This window comes from Piliocolobus tephrosceles, chromosome 3, assembly GCF_002776525.5.
Source record: "Piliocolobus tephrosceles isolate RC106 chromosome 3, ASM277652v3, whole genome shotgun sequence".
Classification (NCBI taxonomy): Eukaryota; Metazoa; Chordata; class Mammalia; order Primates; family Cercopithecidae; genus Piliocolobus; species Piliocolobus tephrosceles.
Genome location: NC_045436.1, coordinates 44,996,865 through 45,010,357, shown reverse-complemented (window position 1 = coordinate 45,010,357; position 13,493 = coordinate 44,996,865). Strand labels below are relative to the sequence as shown.

Genomic DNA, 13,493 nt, shown 5'->3' with positions numbered 1-13,493 from the left:
ATTACCTTGCCCCAAATCTACACATGTTAGATGCTAGCTCTTGCTAGAAAAATGCTGCATTAACAAACTATCCCAAACTCAGTGTCTTAAAATAATAGCTATTTAGCAAATGTGTCTGCAGGTTTGCTGGGAGTTAGCTGATCTAGGCTGATGTGATGGGGGGTAAATTCTGCTGGACATGTCTCTCACCCATTTTCTAGGACTGGTGGACTAGTTGAGGCTTGTTTCTCTTATGGTGCCAGTGAAGGTACAAAGGTCGGCATATCCAAATCTGCATAGGTTTCAAACCTCTAATCACATTATACCTGCTAATATCCCATTGGCATATATGCTTGCTAATATCCCGCTAAGTCCTGTGGCTGAATCTGGAGTCAAGAGTTCAGAATAGCCTTGTCCAAAGTTATTCAGTAAAGAGAAAGGTGAAGAATTGGGGCTATTGATTCTGTGTCTACCACATCCATACTTAGATGAAATCCCTGGAAGTGGAGGAAGGAAATATCTATGATTTAACCACAAAAGATACAAATTAGTGACAGAAAAACAAAATCACATTGCTTGCACACCCAGGATTTTGAATTGGGATTTGATAGGAATATTACAATAGGGGCATAAACAAAATGCAAAAAGAACCCAAAGGAAAAATCCCATTCTGACATCAGAATGACATCACAAATAAGGTGACATTTGATGAATGTCCTATGAAGATGATTAGAATTTTGAACAACTGAGGTTAAGCAAAAGCACAGAATCATGAAAATTATTCTTTGAAATGGCAAAGATTTCTGTGGCTGGATCATGGGATTTATTGAGTGGAGCAATTTCTCCTCAGGAGACCAGACACATGTGAGCTACGCGAATCCACAGAAGTGTTGTTATCTTTCTATTTTTTCCTGGCTTATATGAAGGACTATAGGTCAGGAACTGTGCAAGAGGAGGAATGTGCATATGTTGGGGTGGGGATAGATAGGGGAGGTCTGGAAGGGATAATTCATTTCAAACTCAAAATAGCAGACTGAGAGAAGACATAGGGAGAACAGACAGAGAAACCAGAAAAGCTGGAAAAAGATAAGAGAAAACCACAAGAAGACCTGTTTAACCCTAATTTCTGTGGCTTTTCTGATGAAGATGTAGTATTAATTGTTTCAGAGTTCATCAGAGATCCACATATCCTAAATCTGAGATATAAGCCAGTTGAAAACAAACATTCCACTTGAGTGGCATTTTAATGACACAAAGGCTAAAATGGGGGGGGGGGGGACATTTGCATAGCAATAACTATTATTGTTTTAAAACTGCATAGAATTTTCAGAGCCCGGAACAACCACCAAATCAGGAATTCAAACCGCACCCTGGGAAGACTGGACTTCCTTTTGTTAAAAAGAAAAACCAAAGATCTCTGAGGTTAGTTACCAGGCAGTAAAAATCAGAAGTCTAAACTCCCCTCTAACCACTGGAATATTTGCCATGTGGACCCACACCCACCTAGGACATTGCCAAAACCCCAAAAAAAGTACCATGACTAAGATCCATGTCTTTCTCTGGGTACTATTTCCACAGAAAGCTTCTTATGTCTCTTCCCTGACATTTCACAAAATAGAGAAAAAGGAAAAGAAAAAAAATATCCCTGAGGAAAGGCCAAGTATAAAGAAGAATTTGATTTTGGCATTGCTTTGAAAGGTTCCACTTACTTCCTCAACCCATGGAATGCTTATTGTTGAACCAACACCGTAAGAAGGACATGGCTTCAGCTTCAGTAAGACTGCACTGTATGCAAAAATATTGAATAGATGGATAAATAATAATTATTGAACTCCTATTGTGTGCCAGAAATGGTAGTGAGAATTCTACATGTGACTCAAAGATCCTGACAAAGATTTCAGAAAGTAAATATTTTTATTATCCCCATTTTATAGATGAGATAGCTGAGGCAGAAATAGATTGTGTATCTTTCCCAAGGTTGACATGATAAGAAAGTAGCCAAGTGAGGATTCAGTCCGCACACTCTGATTCCAGGGCTCATCTGCTCGTGTACTATGTTCACTGACTCCTAGAGAAGAAATTAGAAATAACACCACCCTTACATTAAACTTTCCAAAGAATATAAAAAGAGAGAACACTTTCCAACTCATTTTATGAGACCAGGATATCCTTCACTAAAAGCTGACATGGATATAATAAAAAAGGAAAATTACAGACCAATCTGTCTTGGGAAGGTAGAAGCAAAAAAAAAATGGTATACCAAAATACCAACAAATTGGTTTCAGAGAATTCATATAAACAAATAAGAAAATGATCACCCAAAGAAAAATGAGATTTCACAAAAGAAGATATCAAAATGGTTAAAAAAAAAAAAAAGGAAAAAGCCACATATTCTTTTAAGTGCTCAATGTCATTAGTCATCAGGGAAATGCAAATTAATGACACGACATGTCCACCCAAATGATTACAAGTAACAAGACTGACAAGACAAGGAGCTGGCAAGTATATAAAACAAGAGGAACTCTTGGTACAGTCACTTTGGAGAAAAGTCTAGAAGTATCTACCATAGGTGAACACATAAAATGCCCTATGAACCATAAATTCAACTCCTAGGTTTTTATTCAGCAGAAATTCACATATGTGCACCAAAAGACATGTATAAAAATGTGTTTGTGAGACCTTTATTCATAAGAGCCCAAAACTGGCAACAACCTAAATAACTAGTAACAGTGTAATGGAAAAATTATGATATATTTATACTAGGGAGTACTGTAGAGCAATAAAAATGATCTACTGCTATACACAATAATTTGAATAAATCTCACAAATTACAATGTTGAGTAAGAAAAAAGCCAGGCATGAAAGTGGGCATACCCTCTATTTTCATTTACATACTGTTTTAAAATAGGCAAAGCTGATCTATGGTGACAGAAGTCAGAAAAATACTTATTCTCTGGGAAGTGTTTGTAGCGACTGGTAAGAGAAGAAGGATGCTGGGAATGCTTTATTTGTTGATCAGGGCATTGCTTACATGGTTGTGTCCACTTAATGTTTCAAGTATAGTTCCAGAAGTAACACCTTGGTGACAGAGAAGGTAATCTAAATTCATGGTATGTGTATCTTAAGTGAAAGTGGTTCAACCAGGTAGAAGAACATTAAGCAGATTAAATTTCAAAATCAGCTAAATATCCACAGCATCATTTATTGAGTATCTAAAATATGCATGAAACAAATGTTAAGTCCTGAGAATAAAAAGATGAAAAGACCAACTTGCTATCAGGAAATAGTTCACAATCAAGCTTTTTTGAAAAGGAGGTATAAAAATAATCTATTTCAAAACAAAGTCTGCTCTCTTGGAATTAGGCAAATAGTTTTGAGAGTTTAGGGGAGTGGGGGAAGGCCCTCCAGAAGTGGCAACACTTAAATCTTGTAACTTTTGCAGGGGAAAGGGCTTCATCAGCCCTTCATCAGCCCATCCATCAGGTGGGAGAGGGAGGGGGTCTGGGCAAAGGTATTTGAAACAGTTGACTGCATTTGCAGAAGAGGACACTGAGAGAAAGCATTGTGAATTACAGGAACATTAGGTAGGTAGGTAGGTATAACTAGAGCTGAAAATGCAAGACAGAAATGGAGGTGAGAGTGGGCAAGTAAGGGTCTCTTATTCCATTTTGGATTTTTATCCTGTGGGACATTGGAGCTATTGGAGCTATTGAAGAATTTGTATTTAATCTAATGTGAAGGGTAGATGGGAGGAAGGTAAGACTGGGAAGATGAGGTATGAAGTTTTATAAAATTTCAGGAATATAGTCAGATTTTATTAAACAATTCAAAATCTTAGTGGTTTACAACAGCAAACATTTGCTTCTTACTGACAGGTCTGTGGGTCAGTCATGGTCGGTTTTAGCTTGGCTGGGTTGGGCCAGGCTTGGCTTGGTGCCACACTACATAGGCAGACTCCTGTGTGCTCCATGGGTTTTCCATTTCAAAATTCATGATGAAGGAGCAGTGTCTTCTCTGTTCTTCTACTGGTGGATGGCAGGAGTGCAGGGAGGTAGTGGAGTGGGAAGAAACAGGCAATATCTCCTAAAGCCTCTACTCAGAGCTAGCATAGTATCCCTTCTATCCACCTGCCACCAGCCAGTCTCATGGCCAAGCTCAGTGTCTATAGGACACAGTAGGATTCTCTACCCATAGGGTGAGGAAAGAGAGAATGAACACTTGTTGAACATATTAGCTCAAACTACCACATCAGGCAAAAGATTATGAACCCCTAAACTAAGGCAGACAGAGTAGGAATAAACAAGAGAGGATTAAGAAACCGAGACTAACCAGTTTCTGGTATCCTAGCTATTCTGGCTGAACAGAGATGAACTGTCTTGTGAGGAAACTAGGAAATTAAACTAGAAGTTTTAACTCAAGGAAGTGCCTGATTAGAGTTGGGTAGTCAATCTAAATCAATTAACGAATTTGAAAACATTAGCCCAAGATGAGAAATTCAAGGGCAAAGCCTCTGAAAGGGAGATAATAAGAGAGAAGAATTTAAATCAGTAGGAGGTGGGGTCAGTAACAATCTTGAGCTTATTCCAGCCCTTGAGGAAATGAGTATCCTGGGAGCTCTCAAAAAGCAGCCCCAGAACAGAGAAAGAATGACAGAATAGAAGTAGTAGGAATGGGAGAGTTTAGGATGACTCCTAGCTGGGCAGGCTAACAAATTAGGTAAATACTAGGGTCCTGCTGAATTATGAAACATAGAAGAAGAGAGTTTCAGGAAAAAGCTAGTACGTTCAATTTGGCTTGATTTTTAAATCTGAGCCATCTAGGTGAGCATGCCTCCTACTGAGTTGACAAGTAGGTCATAGAGTTCCTTCCTTTCATATTGTTTTCACATTCTAGAATTCCCTTTCTCTCCTCCGTCATCCATCCAAAGTCTAAAATTTTCATGATCATTTAAACTTCCAATGCTGTCTTCCTTCTCTGAGCTGCTTACATTTGAAATTAGCATACCTCATTTAACATGGGCCACTTGTGTTATATCTACACATGCACACATGTATACACACATAACAATTTTGTACTCAAAAGTAAACTGTAAGTTACATAACGACAAGGCCTTATGTGACTTTTGTATCTCCTTCAGAACTTTAGCACAGTACTAGAAAAATTTTGAAACCTAACTAAAAAATGCGTTAGATAATTAACTATTTCATAGTACTTTTATGACCTAGTTTGAACATTTGAGATAATTCTTATTCTTTGAACACTTTTTCCTGGTGTGTATCTCCATGACTAGGTCTTTGTGCAATAAAAAAATTGTTGAAGTTTTAACCTTGATTCATACTAAGTGGCAGACAAAAGTTAACCTGGTTTAAAAATTAGGCCATAATAATCAATAATCAAGAGTCTCAAGAGTTGACAGGTTTTTTTTCCAAGATGGTAGATTAGAGGCTTTTAGCACACCTAGGCTACTTGAAAAATAGCAAGATACTACACAAAGATGAACTTTGTGAGCTTTAATTCACAAAGAAAACCAAGAATCCATCAGAATTAATTATGAAGGACACCCCAGATCCCGGCGAGGAGAACACTGGCAAAGAGCCCCCATGATAGCATCGGACTGGTAAAAATGAGTGAATCCCCAGTAGGTAAGAGAGGCAGAGAGCCTTTCTCCATGACTCACCTTTCCACTGGGGATCTGAGCAACCTAGGCCAAGGGAGAACACTTTGTTTCCCCTAGGCCCTGGAGCTAACTTGGGGAGAGGCTTGGAGATACTGTAAGGGAAAGATACCAGGAAAAGCTGCAGACATTTTCCTAGACTTGTAACTGAGAGCAGAATGCCATTTTTAATGGCATTGGTAGGAATATAAATTAGTTCAGCCACTTTGGAAGGTAATCTGGAGATTTTTCAAAAGAATTTAAAACAGAACTACGATTTGACACAGCAATTCCATTACTGGATATATACCCAAAAGAAAATAAATCTTTCTACCAAAAAGATATACACACTTGCATGTTCATCACGGCACTATTCACAATAGCAAAGACATGGAATCAACCTAGGTGGCCGTCAGCAGTGGATTGGATTTTTAAAATCTAGTATATATACACCATAGAATACTACACAGCCATAAAAAAGAACAAAATCATGTCCTTTGCAGCTACATGGATGCAGCTGGAATTCATTATCCTAAGTGAATTAACACAGAAACAGAAAGTCACATACTGCATGTTCTCACTTACAAGTGAGAGCTAAACATAGGGTACTGATGGACAAAAAGATGGCAACAACAAAAACTGGGGACTACTAGAATGGGGAGAGGGGAGTGGGGCAAGAGTTGAAAGACTAAGTATTGGGTACTATGCTCAGTACCTGGGTGACAGGATCAATTGTACCCAAACCTCAGCATCATGCAATATACTCAGGTAACAAACCTGCTCATGTACCCCCTGAATTTAAAATAAAAAATGGAAAAAAAAGAGTTGACAAGACTGAATGGTCAACTACTTGGTGGTTTCTTTCCAAGCAGATGCCAATCAAAAGAAATAATACATGTTACAAATGTAAAAGCATCCAGAAAAGCTAAGTATTTTCTCATAAGTGGTTTTGATTTTTTATATACTTTACATTTAAGTTACCGTTCATTCTATGAGAGAAGGAAGTATAGAGAGCAAATGATAAGCTCAAACTTATACAACTTTTTGTTTGGAGGCAGGAATAGAAGACAGGTCTCTAACTTTCAGACCAGAGCACTAAGACGAAGTGAGTGTAAACTCCTAACCAGCTGCTTGATCCCAGTAGGGCAGGAATAAAAGATACAATTGGGGCAGCTAAAATTAAAGAGAATGTTTTTAAATTTTTTAGTTCCTTTTTTAAAGGTAGGCTTTGAAAAACTTCATTTTGTGAGGTGTTCAATGGGGACCTGGAAAACTGCTCTTAGCATTTTAACATAAATTAAAAATCATTTAAGCAGACCTCTATTCAGCTCTTGCCAACTGCACATTTATTTTTCTGGTAAAGGAGGCTTTGCTGTTGCAAATGAAGGGGAAATGAAGGCATTAGAGTTTGGGCATATCAGTGAAAAAAAAAAAAAAAGTTAATGTGGATGTTGGATTAAGTTGCTCTCATGGCTGCAATTCCATTTATCTGGGCAAGGAATTTGCCCCCCAACAAAATACTCTTTAAAACATTCTCTGAAAACTTAAGTCACTGTGTAGAATCTGGAGTTGCTGCAGGTGTTTCTTAAAAGCTCATTAGCCCTCCAGAGAACTATGAAAATAAAATCACTCCAGACCTAATGAGAGTCAGAGAGCAAGGTGGTCAGGGAAGAGCTAAGTTAGGAGGGAGCTGTTTCAATTGCACCTGTATTGAGAGGTGGGTGACCCCAAGAAGCCTATAAGCTTAGTTCCATTTTGGATAAGCAACTGAAAAAGTGGGGGATGGGAATGGGGAAATGAAGGATAAAACATTACTTGCTAATTCTAAACATATGTAGCCAGCACATTGGTGAGTTGAGGTTGGCAAAGGGTAAAACAAAATCTTGCTGCACTGCTTTCCTCAGTGACAGCTATATTTGTTGATTTTTCCATTGGCACCGAGCTTTTTGAGTCTCCACTTTCTTAATTCTGAAACAACAGAGGGCAGTCATCTCTCACGGCTGAATACAACACTTGACATCTATGTTTTCATATAGAGAAGATCATCCTCTGTGGGCCTGCAAAACATCAGTCTCACTCAGGCCTACAGAGTAGAGAAATTTATATATCCACAGTCTGCTGGGTTCAGAGACCACAGACTACACCTCTTCCTTTCCTTCTTGGCTTCTTCCATTTCCTAAAGCATAACCAGAATCTGAATAGAATATGGCACATAAGGTTCTTCTCCACCCATTTTCTCCTATTAATAGAACATGGCAAAGGAAAATTCCCATGAATGTCAACAGCTAACTCAATTAAAGATAGCCCACCTGGAGTGAAAATTAATCAGTAGCCTCCTCTTTTAGAAGGTGAAAGAGAAGGCAGGAAGGGATGTCACAAGTTACCATATCATGGAACGTGAGAATAACATGAACCAGGAAGCTGCATGTTCTGCAAGGACTAAGAAGACAAGGTATATTCTATGGTAAGTAATGTAGCCGAAAAGCTTCTTTTTGACTGTGCTTAAGCTAGGACTGGCTGGGAAATAAAGCAGCTTTGTGAATATTAGTTCTTTCTTATGGGTGAAGTACTTCTTGTAGCAAAACCTTTATTAATTAAAAATGAGCTTTATAAGAATAAGTTTCCTTACTACTCCCTACATTTCTCCTGCCAAATCTTGTCCCAGTAGGCTGTGAGAGAACCCAACTCACTAACTGTGGTCCCATTCAAAGTATTATAAACTTTGTCTTCTTTGAAGGTACAGAGCTGAAATATTGTCCAATGTGAGCAGTCTGTAAGCTCCTTGAGAGTGAGTACCATCCATATTCATCTCAATATTTAGCACAACACCTACCATTGTCTGTGAATACATTTCAATTCATATCAACTAATATTTATAGAGAATACACATTGTCCAAAACATTTTATTAGCATGACATGGGATAAAAAGGTAATTAAGAAATTTATCCCTATTCCCAAGGTCTTTCTACAATAGAAGAAGGTGATCAGAGATGTACAAATATTACAGTAATGTCAGGTGAAATAAGAGAAGTATGGTGAAAGAAGTACAAATCATGAAAGAATTTTAAAGGACAGAAAAAGCCTCTCTTTCTGGAGGTATCTGATATGGTTTGGTTCTGTGTTCCCACCCAAATCTCATATCAAACTGTAATCCCCAGTGTTGGAGGAGGGGCCTGGTGGGAAGTGATTGAATCATGGGGGTTCTTTCTAATGGTTTAGCACAATCCTCCTAGTGCTGTCTTGTGATAGAGTTCCCAAAAGATCTGATTGTTTGAAAGTGTGTAGCACTTTCTGCTTTGTTCTCTCTCCTGCCAGTCATGTGAAGATGTACCTGCTTCCCCTTTGCCTTCTGCCATAATTGTTAGCTCCCTGAGGCCTCCCTAGAAGCAGAAGCCTGCACACCCTGCAGAATCATTAGCTGCTTAAACCTCTTTTCTTTACAAATTACCCAGTCTCAATTATGTCTTTATAGCACTGTGAGAACAGACTAATACAGTATCCATGAAAGCTAACTAGAGCCAATGATTTTTGAGATAACCCTGACAGATAAACAGGATTTAAATAGGCAGAGCTGAAAAAAGAAAACTGCTTAGTGTGATATGCATACAGAGAAGAATGATTCTGTTTGGCCAAGGAAAAGGACACATAAAGAAAAGTGAATGCTAAGGCTGGAAAGGTGGATTCAGTCTAGCAGTGTTTTCTCAAGTTGCAGGTTATGAATGGATAAATATTGTCTGTTGGTATTTGGTACCTATTCATGGCTCTTTCTATTCTATATTCTGGTCCCATATGTCAAGCTCTAGAAAGCTCAATATTACATGTGCAAGACTCTTTTGCAGCTTAGGTTTTATATATTATTTAGAATCTGACAATGAGATGTATTCCTATAGAGTTTGGAAGGTAAAAAGGAGATGTGAGCCAGCAGTGTCAGCTAACAATATTGAAAATTTGGAAGACATTTCAGAGAGCGTTCCAGGAGTCTAGTTTTCTGAGGTTATGCCAGGAAATCTCCAAAATTGAAAGATAAGACTCTGTGCCTTGAACACCCTACAACTATGAAAAAGGCAGTATTTGGTAGTGTCTTTCCATTCAGAAGGCAATGTGTATGAATGCGGCATCTGAGTGTGCTCCTCCTATCCATCTACCAATTGTATCAGTTATCTATCACCTTAATAATGCTATAAAACAAACCACTTCAAAATATAGTGGCTTCAAATGAAAGTCATTTATTATTTTTATATCAGTCAACTGGGGACTTACTATTCTGGGATAGTCCCAGCTGGGAAAAACTCAGCTCTTTCACACATGGTATCATATCTTTCAGCAACCTAATACTGTACAGGATTTGGAAAAAGATACAAACACACAGCACCTTTTTCAGCTTCTTCTTCAGTCAAGTTATCTGTTATCCCATTGACCAATCCAAGACTCATTGCTAAGCCCAACAACAGATAGAAAGGGACTATAAAGTTACAAGTCAAAGTGTATGATACATGGCAGCCATTAAGTGGGGCCATTAATGCAATCATCTACCAAACTGAGTACATGTTAAAGCTGCCAGTTTTGAGTAGGGCCCAGAATAAGAGAAGGCTCTGCAGCCAGTCTAGGCTGCAGTTCAAGAAGCTCTGGCTTTATGACCCAGTATATCTAATGATTTTTAAATTGTTACAGATGCAGATACTATACAGGCACTCCAGCAAGTGTTGCTAGGAAAATCCTAAAATTATCAGAGCAAGCTATTTCCCTCTTGGGAAATACGTATTTAAAAATACTCTTGCTACATTGCAAACTCGCCACACACTAATACACATGGCCTTATGAGGAGTTCCCTATAACTAGTCAATTGAAGAAGAAGAAAAAAATGTCAACCTGGTTTGTAACTGACACCAGCCAAAATTGAACTGCTGCATATTAAAGCCCCAACTGTAAGTAGCCCAATATAAGGACAATCAGAAAAAGCAATATGTTCAATGAGCAAAATTTTATGCATTTTTTTTGTCTTTTTTTTTTTCTTAAGAGCCAATTTTAGTTGAAAGAAAAAGCAGAGGAAGGATTAAAGGTCACTTGAGCTGGTAGAAACAGATATAAACCTCAGAGAATATCCGCACGGGAGCCCACACCTTTGCTGCCGCACAAAGGCAGAGAACCACGGTGCATGAATAACAGGAAATGTATGTTTAAGAAGTCAGGTGGCATGCAACGTGAAAACAAGGAAGCGGACTTGCCCTCTAGGTGGAAGGTCCAGCAGCGGCTTTCCACTAGGAAAGTATCCAAGTCATGACACCAAATATGTTAGCGGTGGAAGAGATCGGAGTTACACCAAGTTACCAGTGGCCTATCTACGGGTCCATAGCAACTTCAATTCTTGCCTCCTCAGAAGACAGAATTCGACTGAGTGGCATAAGGCAGAATTAGAGACTGAGGCAAGCTTCAAAGCAGGAGTGAACGTTTATTAAAAAGCTTTAGAAGAGTACAGAAAGCCAGGGAAAGAGAGAGAAGAAGGAAAGTACCGCTTGGAAGAGGGCCAAGCAGGCAACTTGAGAAACCAAGTGCACCCAATGAGCAAACTTAAATAGTGCATCTGGCTCTACACTTTCCCTGAAAGGAGAGAGAGAAGGCTTTCAATCTGCAGTCCATGGGGAAGAGCTAATGGCTTGGCCAGCTAGTCATGGATAGGAAAGAAAAAAGATTAGAGAATTCATTATGCGAAAGTCTGGAAAAAAGACCTATCGCTGGACTCCTCAGAATGGCAGAGTAGGAGAATATTGGTGTTCCATTGAATTCTCACACAGGGCTGGCTTCTCCACTGAGGAGAATCCTACCTAGTGAGGAGAAGAAAACCTGTCCTGTGGATTTCATTTAGCCTTTTTCACTGGCTACCCTACGGCTTGGTCAATAAGCATAGAAACTTACTGGCATGATAGCAGAGATGGAAGTGATACATGACTCAGCAATATGAACTTTCTCTCACCAAAGAAGATGCAGAAAATGATACTAATGAATATCTGCTACATCAAGGAAACAGAAAACACAAACGCCACGTGCACACACACACACACACACACACAGATGTGAGAATATTGTATCCATAAAATAGAACAGGTATGGTATTGAAAAAGGTAAAATTATTTTAGAAATAATTAGAAGTTTAAAATATAACTCTTGATTTAAATAATTAAATATATAGACTAGATAGAAGAATGGAAAAATATAAATATCAAATAGCTTGAAAATTGAGATTAAAAAATTATCCCAAAACACAGTACAAAGATATGTAAGTAGAAAACTGGAGACAAAAAATATGGATGTAAGAGTTCTAATATTCAAAAAAGAGTCCAAATAACCAAAACAATCCTAAGCGAAAAGAACACAGCTGGAGGCATCACACTACCCAACTTTAAACTGCACTACAAGGCTATAGGAGCTTAAACATCATGGTACTGGTACGAAAACAGAGGCACAGACAAATGGAACAGGTTAGAGAATCCAGAAATAATGGGAGTACACTTACAACTATCTGATCTTTGACAAACCTGACAAAAACAAGCAATAGGGAAACAACACCCTATTCGGTAAATGCTACTGGGATAACTGGCTAGCCATATGCAGAAGATTGAAACTGAACCTATTCCTTATACCATATATAAAAATCAACTCAAGATGGATTAAAGATTTGAATGTAAAACCCAAAACTATAAAAATCCTAGAAGATAATCTAGGAAATACCATTTTGGACATAGGACGTGTCAAAGATTTCATGACAGAAATGCCAAAAGCAGTTGCAACAAAAACAAAAATTGACAAATGGTATCTAATTAAACTAAAGAACTGCTGCACAGCAAAAGAAACTGTCAACAGTATAAACAGACAACATACAGAAAGGAAGAAAATATTTGCAAACTATGCATCTGACAAAGGTCTAATATCCAGAATCTATGAGGAACTTAAACAAATTAACAAGCAAAAAAAACACTACCATTAAAAAGTGAGCAAAGGACATAAACAGACACTTTTCAAAAGAAGACACACATGGAGCCAACAAGCATATGAAAAAATGCTCAACATTGCTAATTATTACAGAAATGCAAATCAAAACCATCTCCCACCAACCAATGAGATACCATCTCCCACCAGTCAGAATGGCTATCACTGAAAAGTAAAAAACAACAGATGTTGGTAAGGTTGCAGAAAAAAGGGAACCCTTATACACTGCTGATGGGAATGTGAATTAGTTCAGCCATTTTGGAAAGCAGTTTGGTAATTTCTCAAAGAACCTAAAACAGAATTGCCATTCTGCCAAGCAATCCCATTATTGTGTATGTACCCAATGAAATATAAATTATTCTACCTTAAAGATACATGCACGTGTATGTTCATCATGGCACTATTCACAATAACAAAGACATGGGATCAAACCTAAATGCCCATCAGTGATAAACTGGATAAAGAAAACGTGGCACATGCACACCGTGGAATATATGCAGCCGTAAAAAAGAATGAAATCATCTCATATGCAGTAACATGGATGAAACTGGAGGGCATTATCGTAAGCAAACTAATGTAGGAACAGAAAAGCAAATACCACATGTTCTCATTTATAAGTGGGAGCTAACCACTGAGTACACATAGACACAAAGAAGGGAACAACAGACACTGGGGCCTTCTTTACAGTGGAGGGAGGGAGGAAGGTGAGGATCCAAAAACTACCTATTGGTACTGTGCTTTTTACCTAGGTGACAAAATAATCTGTATGCCAAACCCCTATGACACGCAATTTACCAACATAACAAACCTACACATGTACCCCGAACCTAAAATAAATAAATAAATAAATAAATAAATAAATAAATAAATAAATAAA

At 38.2% G+C, this 13,493-nt stretch overlaps 1 long non-coding RNA gene across 1 annotated transcript in view; it reads left to right on the top strand.

The window, feature by feature from the left end:
- The first annotated feature begins 722 nt into the window (after positions 1 to 722).
- Positions 723 to 13,493, top strand: part of LOC111552376 — a 22,218-nt gene continuing 9,447 nt past the window's right edge. The window contains exon 1 of the long non-coding RNA XR_002734624.1: positions 723 to 843. This is a non-coding gene — a long non-coding RNA (uncharacterized LOC111552376). The remainder of the gene's footprint in view (positions 844 to 13,493) is intronic.